The 13,343-nt window shown below is 34.6% G+C and overlaps 1 protein-coding gene across 3 annotated transcripts in view; it reads left to right on the top strand.

Moving 5' to 3' along the window:
* The window catches only part of Sec15 (exocyst complex component Sec15), a 499,079-nt gene that overhangs the window by 75,039 nt on the left and 410,697 nt on the right, over positions 1-13,343 (top strand). The gene's annotated exons all lie outside the window — the stretch shown is intronic.

Genomic DNA, 13,343 nt, shown 5'->3' with positions numbered 1-13,343 from the left:
ATACTTATTTTTTCTTCTGTTTCAGTTGAAATTCACAATTGTATTCAAGGAATAAAATTAATCACTTCAAAATTTCCCTGATCTAGATCTTATATATGTGATTCTAAAGAGAAAAGTAATTGTGACTTCCTTTGAAATGATTTCTTTTGATGTGATATTCACAAGTATAGCCAAGAAAACTCTTTATTTACTATGACAGGATTTCCTAGAAGATGTTAAATGATGTGCTTTCAATTCTAGGTATTTCACTTGGTAAAGCAAGATGTACAGGCAATTTGGGAAAACCATTAGACATAATCCCATTGCTTTTTCATTAGCAGATTACTTAATGGAATATTTTGAAAATCATCTCTTCTATACCATACTCCCTACAACTTCACATATAGTTTCTCTTTGTAGATGACATTTTTGCAGTCTAGCAAAAATGTCTTCTTTCTTTTGTTCTTGGATGCATTAATAACATACACTACTAATGGAACCAGTCAGCCTACCAGAAACTTGCATTCACAGGTCAGTATATTTATTTAGCTTCACATTGCCTGTCATGGAAGGCACACGTTGTCAAAGTGCAAGAAATTTAATCCATCTCTTAAACAGAAACAACCCTTGTTTTTGATGACTTAACCAGCATAAAAAGTACCATGATTGTATATTGATGCAACCAGCTAACATTCAACAGATCTTTGATAAATGTTAAACCTCAACTAGACCAGTTTGATATTAAGAATTTCTATACCAAATCTGAAAATAGGACATTGGAATAGATAACATGAATTCTTTGTAAATATTGTCTGTATACAGTTATTTCTCCTATAATTGAGAATATGATCTGAAAAAAGCATTACATTATGGAATTTTGTGCAATAAATTATTATTCAGGCTTCCATGTAGTCAAAAGACTCATTGTGGGTGGTCCTTCCTAGGAAACAGTCTATCATACCACTCTTCTTGAACTCATTGACCATTCTTGCTCTCACCACTATCAGGCAATGCATTCCACAGTTCAACCACTCTTTATGTAAAGAAACCACTCCTCACTCTCTTGCTCACAGCTTCCTTTTGCAACTTTTAGGGATGGTCCTCCTTGTCATTGCCCCTTCCCGCTGTTCCACCAAACGAAAGAACTCCCCAGTGTCAATCCTGTAACTACCTCTCAACAGTTTAAAAGTCTCAATCATATCACCTTTCCTTCTTCTATCTACCAAATTCTGCAGTCCACATTCCCTCAGCTGATCCTCATAACTAGCATTTTACAGTTCTGAAACCATCTTGGTTATCTGCCTCTGTACCCTTTCCACAGTTAATTTATCCCCCCCTCTTTCAAATCCTGGGGACCAAATTTGAGAACAAGTCTAAGTGTGGTCTGATCAGGGTCTAATACAATGGAACGATAACTCTTTTATCTCTGCAGGTCAGCATCCTTCTCAGTATTGCAGAGGTCCTCTGGGTTACCTTCACCACCTTTGCAATATGTTCCCTGAATTTCAGTTTTCTGTCAGTCATCTCTCTCAGATCTCTTGCCTCCCCTACTTCCTCCAGTATAGCTCCTCCAATCAAGTATGCAGCCTCCCATCGATGTATCCCAAACTTCAAGACTTTACATTTTGCTGCATTAAAAACTTCATTCATTCGCCCATTTGTCTAGTTTATTCAAATCCTCTTCTAGAGGTAGGCAGAACACTCAAAACCTGTGCAGTCTCATAAGTAATACACTAAAAATAATAATAAATCAAACAAATTCTACCACAATTTTAAATTTTGAACATCCTAAATTCTTAATAAATATGTTTCTCCTATTTCTTTAGGCCTTGTTTTAATTGATTTTGCAGCACTTGCAGTTTTCTTGCTAAACAAGTTTATTTTTTGATTTGTTGTCTTTAATGGTTGGCAGTGTGAATGATTCCTTTAGGCTGGTTACTTTTGCAATATCATGACTCTTGTTTCTTTAAAAATGTTTTATTTTAGGCTTCTCCTCAATACTGAGGTTTCCTTATTCATGTTAGGGATGATGTATTGGATACTTTTATCAAGAAAAGTACATGCACTTGGGATAACAGCATGATACACACTCGGCAGTGCATCTGGGTATACTGGGGTGAGAGAGAGATATGAGGTATGTGTGTGTCTTTTGTGTATTCTTCCATGGGTTGCTATATTCAGAGCTGGGTGGTGTTTTTTACATCCACATGGTGTTACTTAGTAGTGCAAAGCATAATCACCACAAAAAATTGTGAGAGCTAACATGATTGTGTTTTGTTGATTTTATTCCTCTGTTTTCATATGAAAAAAATTCACACACACAGGTGGAGGGTTTTTTCAACTGGAAACTCCTGGTTTTTCATCTCTCAGAACAGGCAAACTGGCCCCATGAACACACACGAACTTAGTCATAAGATACCACTACTTAATCCCACATTAGGTGGGCTCAACCTGTCCCCCACCAAAGGGATGGGGGAGAAAGAAGATGGAACCCCATATGAATAAATAAATTGATTAATTTGACTCCCTACTATATCAGCTTAGTTAAATCATATGTTTATTGCCACTTTCCTTCATAACGTATGTAATCTGTTATGAAGGAAATCTTGTTTTGTTCCCATGCTTTCTCACCTAATTTGTTTTAAAGTCATTTCCTAATTGACCTTAAGACAAACTTTTCTTCTCTGCATTTCAATTTCTCTCCCACCTTTTTACTTCATCAATTTCCTGATATGTGCTCTTAATAGTTGTACAGGATACTGTGACAATACTACATGTTTTAGCACACATTACATTATTACTAATTACAGATAATGTAATCTGTTGTTATTATTGCATATTACATTATTACTAATCTCTTATACTATGATAGTACTACATTGTTTGTATTATTACTAATCTTCTAGCAGTAGTTTTTCTCCAAATTAGTCTATTATTTGTCAGCACTCCATTTATTGTCATATCTGATATTTTGATATTTTAGAGTAATACTTATTATTGAATCAATCTGCCTAGAAGGTGGTCTTCCTCTGGCTCTTTTCCTGCCCTCTTGGCATCAAGTACTTGAACCTTTTCTTTTTTTGCTAACCTATTCTTTGCCACTCTGTTTAAGTAAACCTTAGATTAGCTCTACTTACCTTGAATACTAACAATGTCAGTTTCGTATATCTTCATTTTTAATATGATTCTGCCATTGATGCCATCTGTTCACTCCTAATTTTTTTCAGAACTCTCATATCAATGATATCTATAGTCTTCGATCAAGTACTTTAATTCTCCTCCCCCCACTCTCATATCAATAGCTTAAGACTGGCTTGAACATTGTCAAGGGCACATATTAAATCAGCCAAAACACTAACATGAGTTAGTGTTTGGCTGATTTCTCTCTTATTCCATATAAATTTATTCATCTGGCTCTCCACCATACCAGCTTTAGTTTGCCATTCTTCACTTAAAATTGCCTAAATAGCTTAAATGTTGTTTCATAGTTTCTCCATTGAGAATGCAAGTAAAGTTTTCTACATTCCAGCCCCCCTCCCCCTTTTTTTTTGTGTGTGTGTTTAGCTTTGGTCTTTTTATTGATGATTTTCATACCAAATTTGTTATAGATGCTATTTTTTTAGGAGATGTTTAGGAGATGTTATACTCCTAAACAAATCCTTGCACAGGATTTGTTTAGGAGTATAACATCTCCTGCAGAAAACGCAGTTTGATATCTCTGATTCTAACATCAGGTTTAATGCCACTTTCCTTCATAGTGTGCATCCTTTCACCTGATTTTGTCAGGCCACCTTCCTGTGCTGCTTACAAACTTCAATATAGACGATGTATTCCTCTGCATAATGTTCCATTTGCCCTATATAATTGTTGCATTTTGAAAAGCTTTTCTCTTAGTGCCTTGTCATTCATTTTTCAGATCCACAAAACTTAGGTACAGATCCTTGTCACCTTCCCATGATTTCTCAACTGTTCAAAAGTGAAAATCTGATCGTAACAAGCTCTATTTGGCCCAAACCCAGAAAACTGTGGCAGGGGAAAACTTCTCCAAGTTTTCTTAAGTATGCTTACATAATTCTTCTCTGAATACTCAGTATGAAAATGTTGTTTTTTCCCACTTGGTTAGACTATAATAAATTTAGTTTAATCCTTTATCCAAATGTAAGCAAACAAAGTTTGTGCCTGAAGTGTCTTCAGGACTGAGGCAACTCATTGTAAAGGTGTACCAAGCTCTCATCACTCCTTGTCTTAGTATCTCCCATAATGCAAAGCATATCTCCTTGAAGACATGTATAATGCTATGCATTAAGGGAAGGGCCACTCCCAGACCGGTTTCGACCTTTATTGAGGTCTCATCTGGCTCCCACTTAGTATGGGAGATACTAAGACAAGGTGTGATGAGAGCTTGGTCCACCTTTACAATGAGTTGAGTCAGTCCTGAAGATACTTAAGGTGCAAACTTTGTTTGCTTACACTTGGATAAAGGATTAAATTAAATTTATTGTCAGTATGAAAATATTCTGTAATTTTCTCATAAGTTTTCCTCCAATCATCTGGAATTCAGTCTGACTAGACTTCTTGAATTATGTGATACACCCAATGAAAACTTTTATACATACATATTTGAGCATTTCTGGATTGAATTGTTATTTACTCCAGCTGCCTTCTCAAATTTGACAGTTTTTGATGGCTTTTTTTTTTTAACCTGAAATATGAATATGTTCTCTGGATTGCATTCCTCTTAAATATTTTCTACTACTCTTCTCTCACTTCTTGTTTCGTTTAGCAGTCTTTCAAAGTAATTAATTCAGACATTCAGAATATCGTTTTTATTATCTTGAGTTTTTATATAACTTTTATCATCTCTGAGTACTTTCACTCTGCTCTTTTTTTTTTGCATTTGGAAGTTTTTCAATAGTCTCCAGAATATTTTGCCACCATCATGATAATCATCTTTCATATTCCCACAAAAGTCTTCCCATGACTTTGTTTAGCTACTTTTACATCTAGCTTAACTCTTAGAGATTTTTATAATTAAAATATACAAATGGAATTAACTCCCTTTAAAATTTTATTTATTAGTAGAATTTTTGCCTGAGTATCACAGGCATAATAAGTTTAGTTTAATCCTTTATCCAAGTGTGAGCAACAAAGTTTGTGCCTAAAAGTATCTTCAGGACTGAGCTAAGGTGGTGCAATACCAAGGCAACTCATGGCAAAGGTTGAGAAAGCTATCATCACTCCTATCTCAGTATCTTCCATAATGCAAAGCACATCTCCTTGCGGATATGTGTAATGCTATGCATTAAGGCAAGGGCCACTACCCATAACGGTTCGAACTTTATTGAGGTCTCGTCAGTGGGAGCCAGGCCCAGTAGTGGAGACACCAAGGCAGAAGCAATGAGAGGTCATCCCCACCTATAGGAGTTGCCAAAAGGTGTACAACCTTATCAAAATGATCAAATACAACCTTGTCAACCTTGCTAAAAGGTATACAATCTCAATATCACAGGCATTTTCAGTACATTTATAAAGCTAATTAAACAATAACTGACAATTCCAAAAGGTACTTTAAAAAAAATAATTATATACAATTAAAAAAGTTAGGAAAGATTAGCTGATTTATCAAGTACTATCTCCCACAATGGGAATAGACACATAGTGGTTTTAAAACTTTTGTTATGCGTTCACTAATGCCTTGCATATAAGGGATAGGAATATGCGTTAATTCTTCTGTATTTGAAGAGGAAGACATATCAAAACTACTTAAAGCTCTTTTGATGAAGGAATTCTTATATCAATAGATAAAAAAAGAAGAAATAATATATTGCAATTCTTTCTGTAATAGATCGTCTGTAGAAGAAAAGGAGTGGGCCCGATGAACCAGTGTTTTAATAGCTCCTGCCTTTTGACTGGGATGGTGATGAGATTCAGCATGGATATAATGGCCTGTATGAATCTTTTTCCTATAGACTGAGAAATGTAGGTTACCATCTGGTTGGCAAAGAATTAAAAGATCTAAAAAGGCTAACTGCTTATTTATTATTACTTTAGGATGAACTTTCTCCGTTTAACTGGATTGACAGAATTGTCTCTTTTCCAGCTAATTCAGCTACTCCGATGACGATACTTGTCATATCATAACTAAGTTTTTTAGGTGACAGAGAATTTTCACCACTTGGTACAGGATCATCAACCATCACCTGCTTGCCATCACCTTCGATTATCCACCTAGATTGTACGGTCTTCCAAAAGTTCATAAACTAGGTATTCTTTTGAGACCAGTTATAGAGTGTATAGGTTGCCCCACTTATCAAATTTACTCTCTTCTTCAACTAGAAGAACTGATACTTATATAAAAAATACTTTGGATTTCAAAAATAAAATTTCGGATCTTCATTTTGACGTTTCAGATATTATGATTAGTTTAGATGTTGTTTCATTATTTACTAATGTTCCTTTATCTGAGAGCATTGAATTACTGCAATGAGAATTTCCTTCAGACATTGTAAAAATATTTCATTTTGTAATACATTCTAATTATTTTTCCTTTAAAAATAAGTTATATCAACAAATCGAAGGAACATCAATGAGCAATCCTCTTTCTCCTACTATCACCAACTTCTTTATAGAGCACTTTGAACAATGTATTTTTGACAACATTTCTCCTAGACCTACTCATTGATTCAGATATGTAGATGACATTTTTGCTATCTGGAATGGCTCTTCTGATGAACTGCAACAGTTTCTTTCTAAATTAAATGCGCTTCACCCTAGAAGTAGAATTAAATAAGCAGTTAGCCTTTTTAGATCTTTTAATTCTTCACCAACCAGATGGTAACCTACATTTCTCAGTCTATAGGAAGAAGACTCATACTGCCATTATATCCATGCTGAATCTCATCACCATCCCACTCAAAAGACAGAAACTATTAAAACACTGGTTTATTGGGTCCACTCCTTTTCTTCTTCAGACTATCAATTACAGAAAGAATTGCAGTATATTATTTCCTCTTTTTTATCTAATGGATATAAGAATTCCTTCATTAAAATAGCTTTAAGTAGTTTTGATATGTCTTCCTCTTCAAATACAAAAGAAATAATGTGTATTCCTATCCCTTATGTGCAAGGCATTAGTGAACTCATAGCAAAAGTTTTAAAACCACTAAATATTTTTGTTGCCTTTTGACCATTCAGAAAAATCTCCACCTGTCTCACTTCTCCAAAGGACAAGCGACCACATCTCAGTTATCCAGGTGTCTACCGGATTCCTTGCTCTTGTGGATTATCTTATTTCGGACAAACAGGAAGATCTGCCTTTATTTGGCTAGAAGAACACCAGTCTTATATTCAATACCTTGAACCTGAACAGTCTGGACTTGCAGAACATGCCATCAACACAAGACATAGAGTTCATTGGAACAAGACAAGAGTCCATGAACAGTTCATAACATTGTAATTCATAACATTACATTATTCATACCAATAATATTATACATAACATTGTTCATAACATTACAATGTTATGAACTGTTCATGGATCTCCCCAACTCTTTAGATGAAGAAATTTGGCAAGTCTTAGATAAAATGATTAATACCAGTTTCACCAAAGATAAGAGTCCTTCACAAAAGTCGGTTCCTTATGGAACAGCTTTATAAAGAAACATGTGAAACTTTACTTCACTCTCCTAACTTAAACAGATTCGATGGTTTACATCTATCCCCTTTGTGGGAGATAGTACTTTATAAATCAGCTAATCTTTCCTAACTTTTTTTAATTGTACAGGGTGTTCGGGATAAATTTGACATATTTATAATTAATTATATTTTTCCGTAAGTTACATGTATTAACACACACTTCTCTTCATTTAAAAGTTTGGACCCTTCTTCATTCATATACAAGATGTCAGAAAGGATGATAGCTGGAACCCACCTGAATCATGGAAGAGAATAACTTGTATCATGATGATTCGTGCCCGCCATCAAAATAAGGATATTACGACTGCTGCCCAATGCTCCCTGAATACAGTAAAAACAATCAGGCATGAACTAGAGACTTGCAATGGTGACTACGAGGATGTAGCAAGAAGAAAGATCCCTAGCAGACGATCTGATTGCGTTCGTACAGCAGAATTCCTCGCAAATCTGCAGGAACAGGTGTTGAAGAACCCTGGCATTGGAATTCGGGCTTTGTTCGTGGAGTTGCTAACTGTAGTCAAGCCCTGGATAACAAGGGTAGCCAATGGTAGGCCGTATGTATGGCAGCAGGATTTGGCCCCTTGCCACACCTCTGGGAAAAGTCAAAAATGGTTGTCTGAAAATTTCTACGACTTCACCAGTCCAAATGTTTGGCCTCCAAACTCCCCAGACCTTAACCCCATGGATTATTTTGTATGGGGCGCAGTTGAAAAAGACACCAATCGCACTTCCAGTAATACAAAAGCCCAGTTAATGGATAAAATTAAAACAGTTTTTGCGGCCCTTCCCAGGGAGACTGTAGCATCAGCTTGTTCGAGGTTCCGAAGCAGAATTGAAGCTGTGATCGATGCTAATGGTGGTTATTTTGAGTAAATCTTGTTGATAGTATTGTAATTAACTCTGCCTGTAATGTTTTTTTGTCAATTCATTAAATTTAATAGATACAAAGAAGATTTTCTTTTTCCTTACGAAACTGTCAAATTTATCCCGAACACCCTGTATGTATATATATATTTAATTTTTTTTTATTTAATAAGTTAGGAATTTTATCGACCTTGTTTAGTTATCTTGCATTAGCTACTTAGGTGGTGCCTTTTGGAATTTTCAGTTATTGTGTAATTAGCTTTATACATGTACTGAAGATGCCTATGCTACTCAGGAAAAATTCTACTAATAAATAATATTTTATTTGAGTTAATTCCGTTATTATATTTTAATTATTATGTCTACTCACGGTATTTCCTTACTGAAACATATTAGAGATTTTTCTTTGTACTCTCAGTGCATCAGCTGTCTGTTAGGAACTTTTGATATGCTTTCTTCTTTTCTACAACTATAACTTCTTGTCACCCATAGAGTTTGATGTTTATCCTTGCAGACAACTTTACCACACACCTTCCTAGCTGAATCAATCAATCAATATTTTCTTTAGAGTCTGCTAACCATTCTCCAAGGTTTGATTCTCATTTTCAAAATCTTTTATTTTTTTCTTCAATAATATTTGTATGGTTGAGTCTACAAGTGAACTCTAAAAGATGCTTGACTTTAATAATTCTTTTTAAAACTTTTTTAGTTGTTTTTCTTTTCATATTTCAAATACCCTATATTCTCTTTGTCCTGAATCAGCATGAAGATGGTGCTTTCAACAGTAATATAGTCAGACTTTTTTACAGAATGGGCAAAGAAAGATTAGCAAAACAAATGTTCTCTGCCAGGTTGGCAGCAAAACGACCCAGAGCAAGACCAAGATATAGGTGGATTGATATGGTACAAAGTGCCTTAGACAATAGAAATATAAGATTTGATAATGTTGGAGTCTTGACAAGTAACAGACCGATTTGGAGGAAAATTGTAGATAGGAAGTTAGTAATGATGTAATTTTTTTCATGTAGTACTATCATATCCTGTACACCCCTTGAGGGTACATGGCAGGAATTTGATGAGTTTTTTTTTGTGTCATCTCTCCATGTGAATTTGTTGCACATCCTTATGTTGAAACATGGCTAGTAAAGACCAGTTCTTGTCCTGAACAGAAATCCAGCAGGCACTTACCATTATTGTTAGCTTTTGCTTTTTCTCCAAATTTTCCCAAAACATTTTTGTTTGTCTAGTATTCATTTCCTACCAGGCTTTTTATGTCTCTAAAAGAAATGAAAGATTTCCATTTTCTTTGTCAGTTGCTTTCTCTAATGATTAAAAAAAAAATCTCCACTTCTTCCTTAGTAAAACTTTCTGTGAGACCACAGGCACAAATTAAATTCCAGTGGTCATTTCCCATTTTGAAATTTGTCCACACGACTAATTGAAATTGCTTACCAATCAAAAAGTTTACCTTTTGTGTTTTGAGTTGAATACTATCAGTACTCCTTCATTTCTCAGAGCACTGCTACCTGAATAGAATATTCTATATTTATTATTTATCATAATCTCATCTGTTTGTATTATTTGACTCAGTAACACCAATTATGTCCATACAGTACTTGGGGTTTTCTTAGAATCAAGTAGTATTGCATGAATCTTATCCACAATTCAGCAGGAAAAATTCTGTAATTCTCATATTCATCTTATTTCCCTTTTATAGATGGATGCTATAAGAATGCTACTCCAGTCCAGAATTCATCCTGATCATTCTGGTTGAATATCATCTTCTTCAGCTGCCTTGTCACATTTCAGGCATCTGAGAACTTTTTCTATCCAAAGTATTAATTATTTGTGCTCCTGCTTACATTTCTCTTTGATATATGCACACTCTGCATTATAGAGGAATTTCCATACAGTATTTTATCTAAGAAGTATGAAAAGATTCTTGAAAAGAAGCTAAGTAAATTTATAAGACCAAATTGGGCTTATCAGGATAGCCTCTCAAGAATATAACAGGATTTGCATTTAAGTTTTGTGATCTTGGGAAATGACATATATTATAGCCTGTGTTAAAGTTGTCAGTCAGCAGTTAGGATTGAAGGAGATGCTAAAAGATTGTTTGAGCTGGTATAAAAGAAAGGTGCTTGCAGTATCCACTGTTATTCATTATCTGTATATGAATTATGTTATGAAGGAGAGTGGTATTATATCTGATTTCTATATTGGAGATGTTAATTCCAGTTCTTTACTTTATGTAGAGGATGTTATCCTAAATAAAATCAGTCCTTAAGACTTTTAACTAAATTGAATAACTGGCGTAACAAATTTCCTGAAAATCGGCAAGAGGAAGACAATATTATAAGTGAAAATAGGTTGAAACATGAAAAATATCAACTGTCTTCTCAATTGAGAATCTATAGATGTAAAATATATTAAAGATTTTTATGAAGATGGCAAATTAAGTTTGAAAATGGGTAGCAACATGGTAGCTAGCAAATCATGATTGGGAGCATTTATAGAAATTTATATGGACAAAGAGAAATTATCCCCAAACTAAGCTAAACTGAATGCTAAACTAGCAATATACAAGACACTTTTATAACTTTATCAGAAGTTCAGTTAGAAATAAAAGGTTAATCAGAAATTATAGACCACAAGTAAGAGTTTGGTGAAAAATTCAGGGATTGAAGATGACATCAGTGGCAGAATCAAGTTAAAAATGAAGATATAAAAAAAAAAGGAATTTACATTATTAGCATTCAAGAATGTGTGAGGATAGCTAATCTAAGGTGTATGATCATTAAACAGAATGGTAAAGGAAAATTAGCAAAACAGCTATTCGATGGTAGGAAATTTGGGTGGGTTTGTGCAGTTGGTATGCCTTAAGAGATTATTATTTGACACCTCCAGGGAGTCCAAAGACTCATCGAGGGAGGGCACCTGCTCTACAAACCCTGTCTCAACCGCTCAATCCACCAACTGACCGTGACTACACCAATCTAGCCATCTACTGCCAACCACCACCACCACTAGTATTTCCACAGACAAGCACAAACATCCATGCCCATGGTGGGATTCGAACCCACAGCCTTTTGGCTGGATTGCTGATATGCTAACCACTTGGCCAACCAGGCTGGCAAATGCGAGGATTGTCAAATTCATAGTTTGGAATTAGATTAATTCCAACACTTTAGTTCAGTCAGATTATGTTAATTCAAATATGTTACTTCAGAAGAAAATTGTTGATAAAGTTAATAATGACATAAACTTAATTATTGGTCCTATTGTAGTATCCCATACACCATTTCTTTCTTTTAAGGTTACACAGTGGTCAGCATTCATAGTGAAGAATTTATGGAGACACAACACATGCTAGAATAATTACTTTACTTAACATTAAGAAAGGAACAATCGATGTTTTGACCTCTGTGTTGAGGTCATCATCGGAAAAATATATGTGTGCAGGATGCAAACTACATGGCACTGCCCATTTTTAAATATTTGTTAATCATTTATCCTAGCCTGACCTTTGGTGGGAAAAAAAAACAACTGATTACATTAAACAATTTCTAAAGTCCTCTCGTATTGAGATTTTCTTCTGTTTGGGGTTGTTCTGGTTGCTATATGAGTGGAAGATGGGTCCTTCACATTCTTGGAATAATCCACCATTTTTGTTCAGATTTGGATAATTTCAGCATTTTTCAAGCTTATCAAGTTGCTGTCTCTGCATCATTTTAGATAGGCTAGCCAGTTAATTAACATAGAAACACATATTTTCATGTTACCATTGTGGCTGCATTGCTTGTGGGTCAAATCTTCATGGATTATGGAGAGTCAAATCTCCATGAACAAAAATGGATTAATTATTCCAAGAATGTGGAGGACCCATCTTTAATCCATATTGGAACCAGAACAACCCCAGACAGAAGAAAATCTCAGTACGAGAGGACTTTAGAAATTGCTTAATGTAGTTCTGTTTTTTTTATTTTTTATACTAGAGGTCAGGCCAGGGTAAATGATTAGCAAACATTTAGATTCATCTTACTTTTGTATAGGGCAGTGCCATGTAGCTTGTATCCTGTATATATGTATGTTTTCCTGATGACGACCTCAATACAGAGGTCAGAATGTCAATTGTTACTTTCTTAATGTTAAGTAAAGTAATTATTCTAACACGTATGGTGTCTCCATAAATTCTTCACTATGAATCCATACATTTTGGGGATAGAATCTGGAATTCATACGAATGACCAGCATGAGAATTCAGAATTAAATCTTTCAAATTTAGGTTTGTTTTTAATCATCATGATTAAAATTTGTCCATATGCTTCACATATTTCTTTAAATACTTTCAAATAGAATTACCTCATAAATTCAGAATTTTATCTTGTTCTAATTGTGAAAATTTGAGTGTTGTTGACCATTTTAGAATGCATATTTAGCTGCACCTGACCTCTGAAATTGTAAATACAAGATCTAGTTTTAGCAATTGGAATCAAGTAATGCTACAGATCTTCTTTTCTTCCTGAAGTATGAGAGACCACAAGAGCACAGCATCTTGCAGATGCCAACATATGATGATAATTTTGTTGACTTTTAAAAAAGTAAATAGCAAGGCAATTTGTTTTCTTAGAAATCACTCTGAGACTGTTAATTCTTTTTGACTTCATGAGAGTGGGATGAAGATTTCTAAGCATTTTTCATGAAGGATTTCTTGATAGTGTTCATCCCTTAATCTCATTCTGAATCAGCAGAAAATATAGATATCCACGAACTAATGTTTTGATTGTGCCAATCTTTTTGACTGA

The sequence above is a fragment of the Typopeltis vanoorti genome, chromosome 4, assembly GCF_054136105.1.
Source record: "Typopeltis vanoorti isolate ZY-2024b chromosome 4, IOZ_Tvanoo_1.0, whole genome shotgun sequence".
Classification (NCBI taxonomy): domain Eukaryota; kingdom Metazoa; phylum Arthropoda; class Arachnida; order Uropygi; family Thelyphonidae; genus Typopeltis; species Typopeltis vanoorti.
The sequence above is the reverse complement of the archived record's forward strand: the minus strand, read 5'-3'. Positions and strand labels throughout refer to the sequence as shown.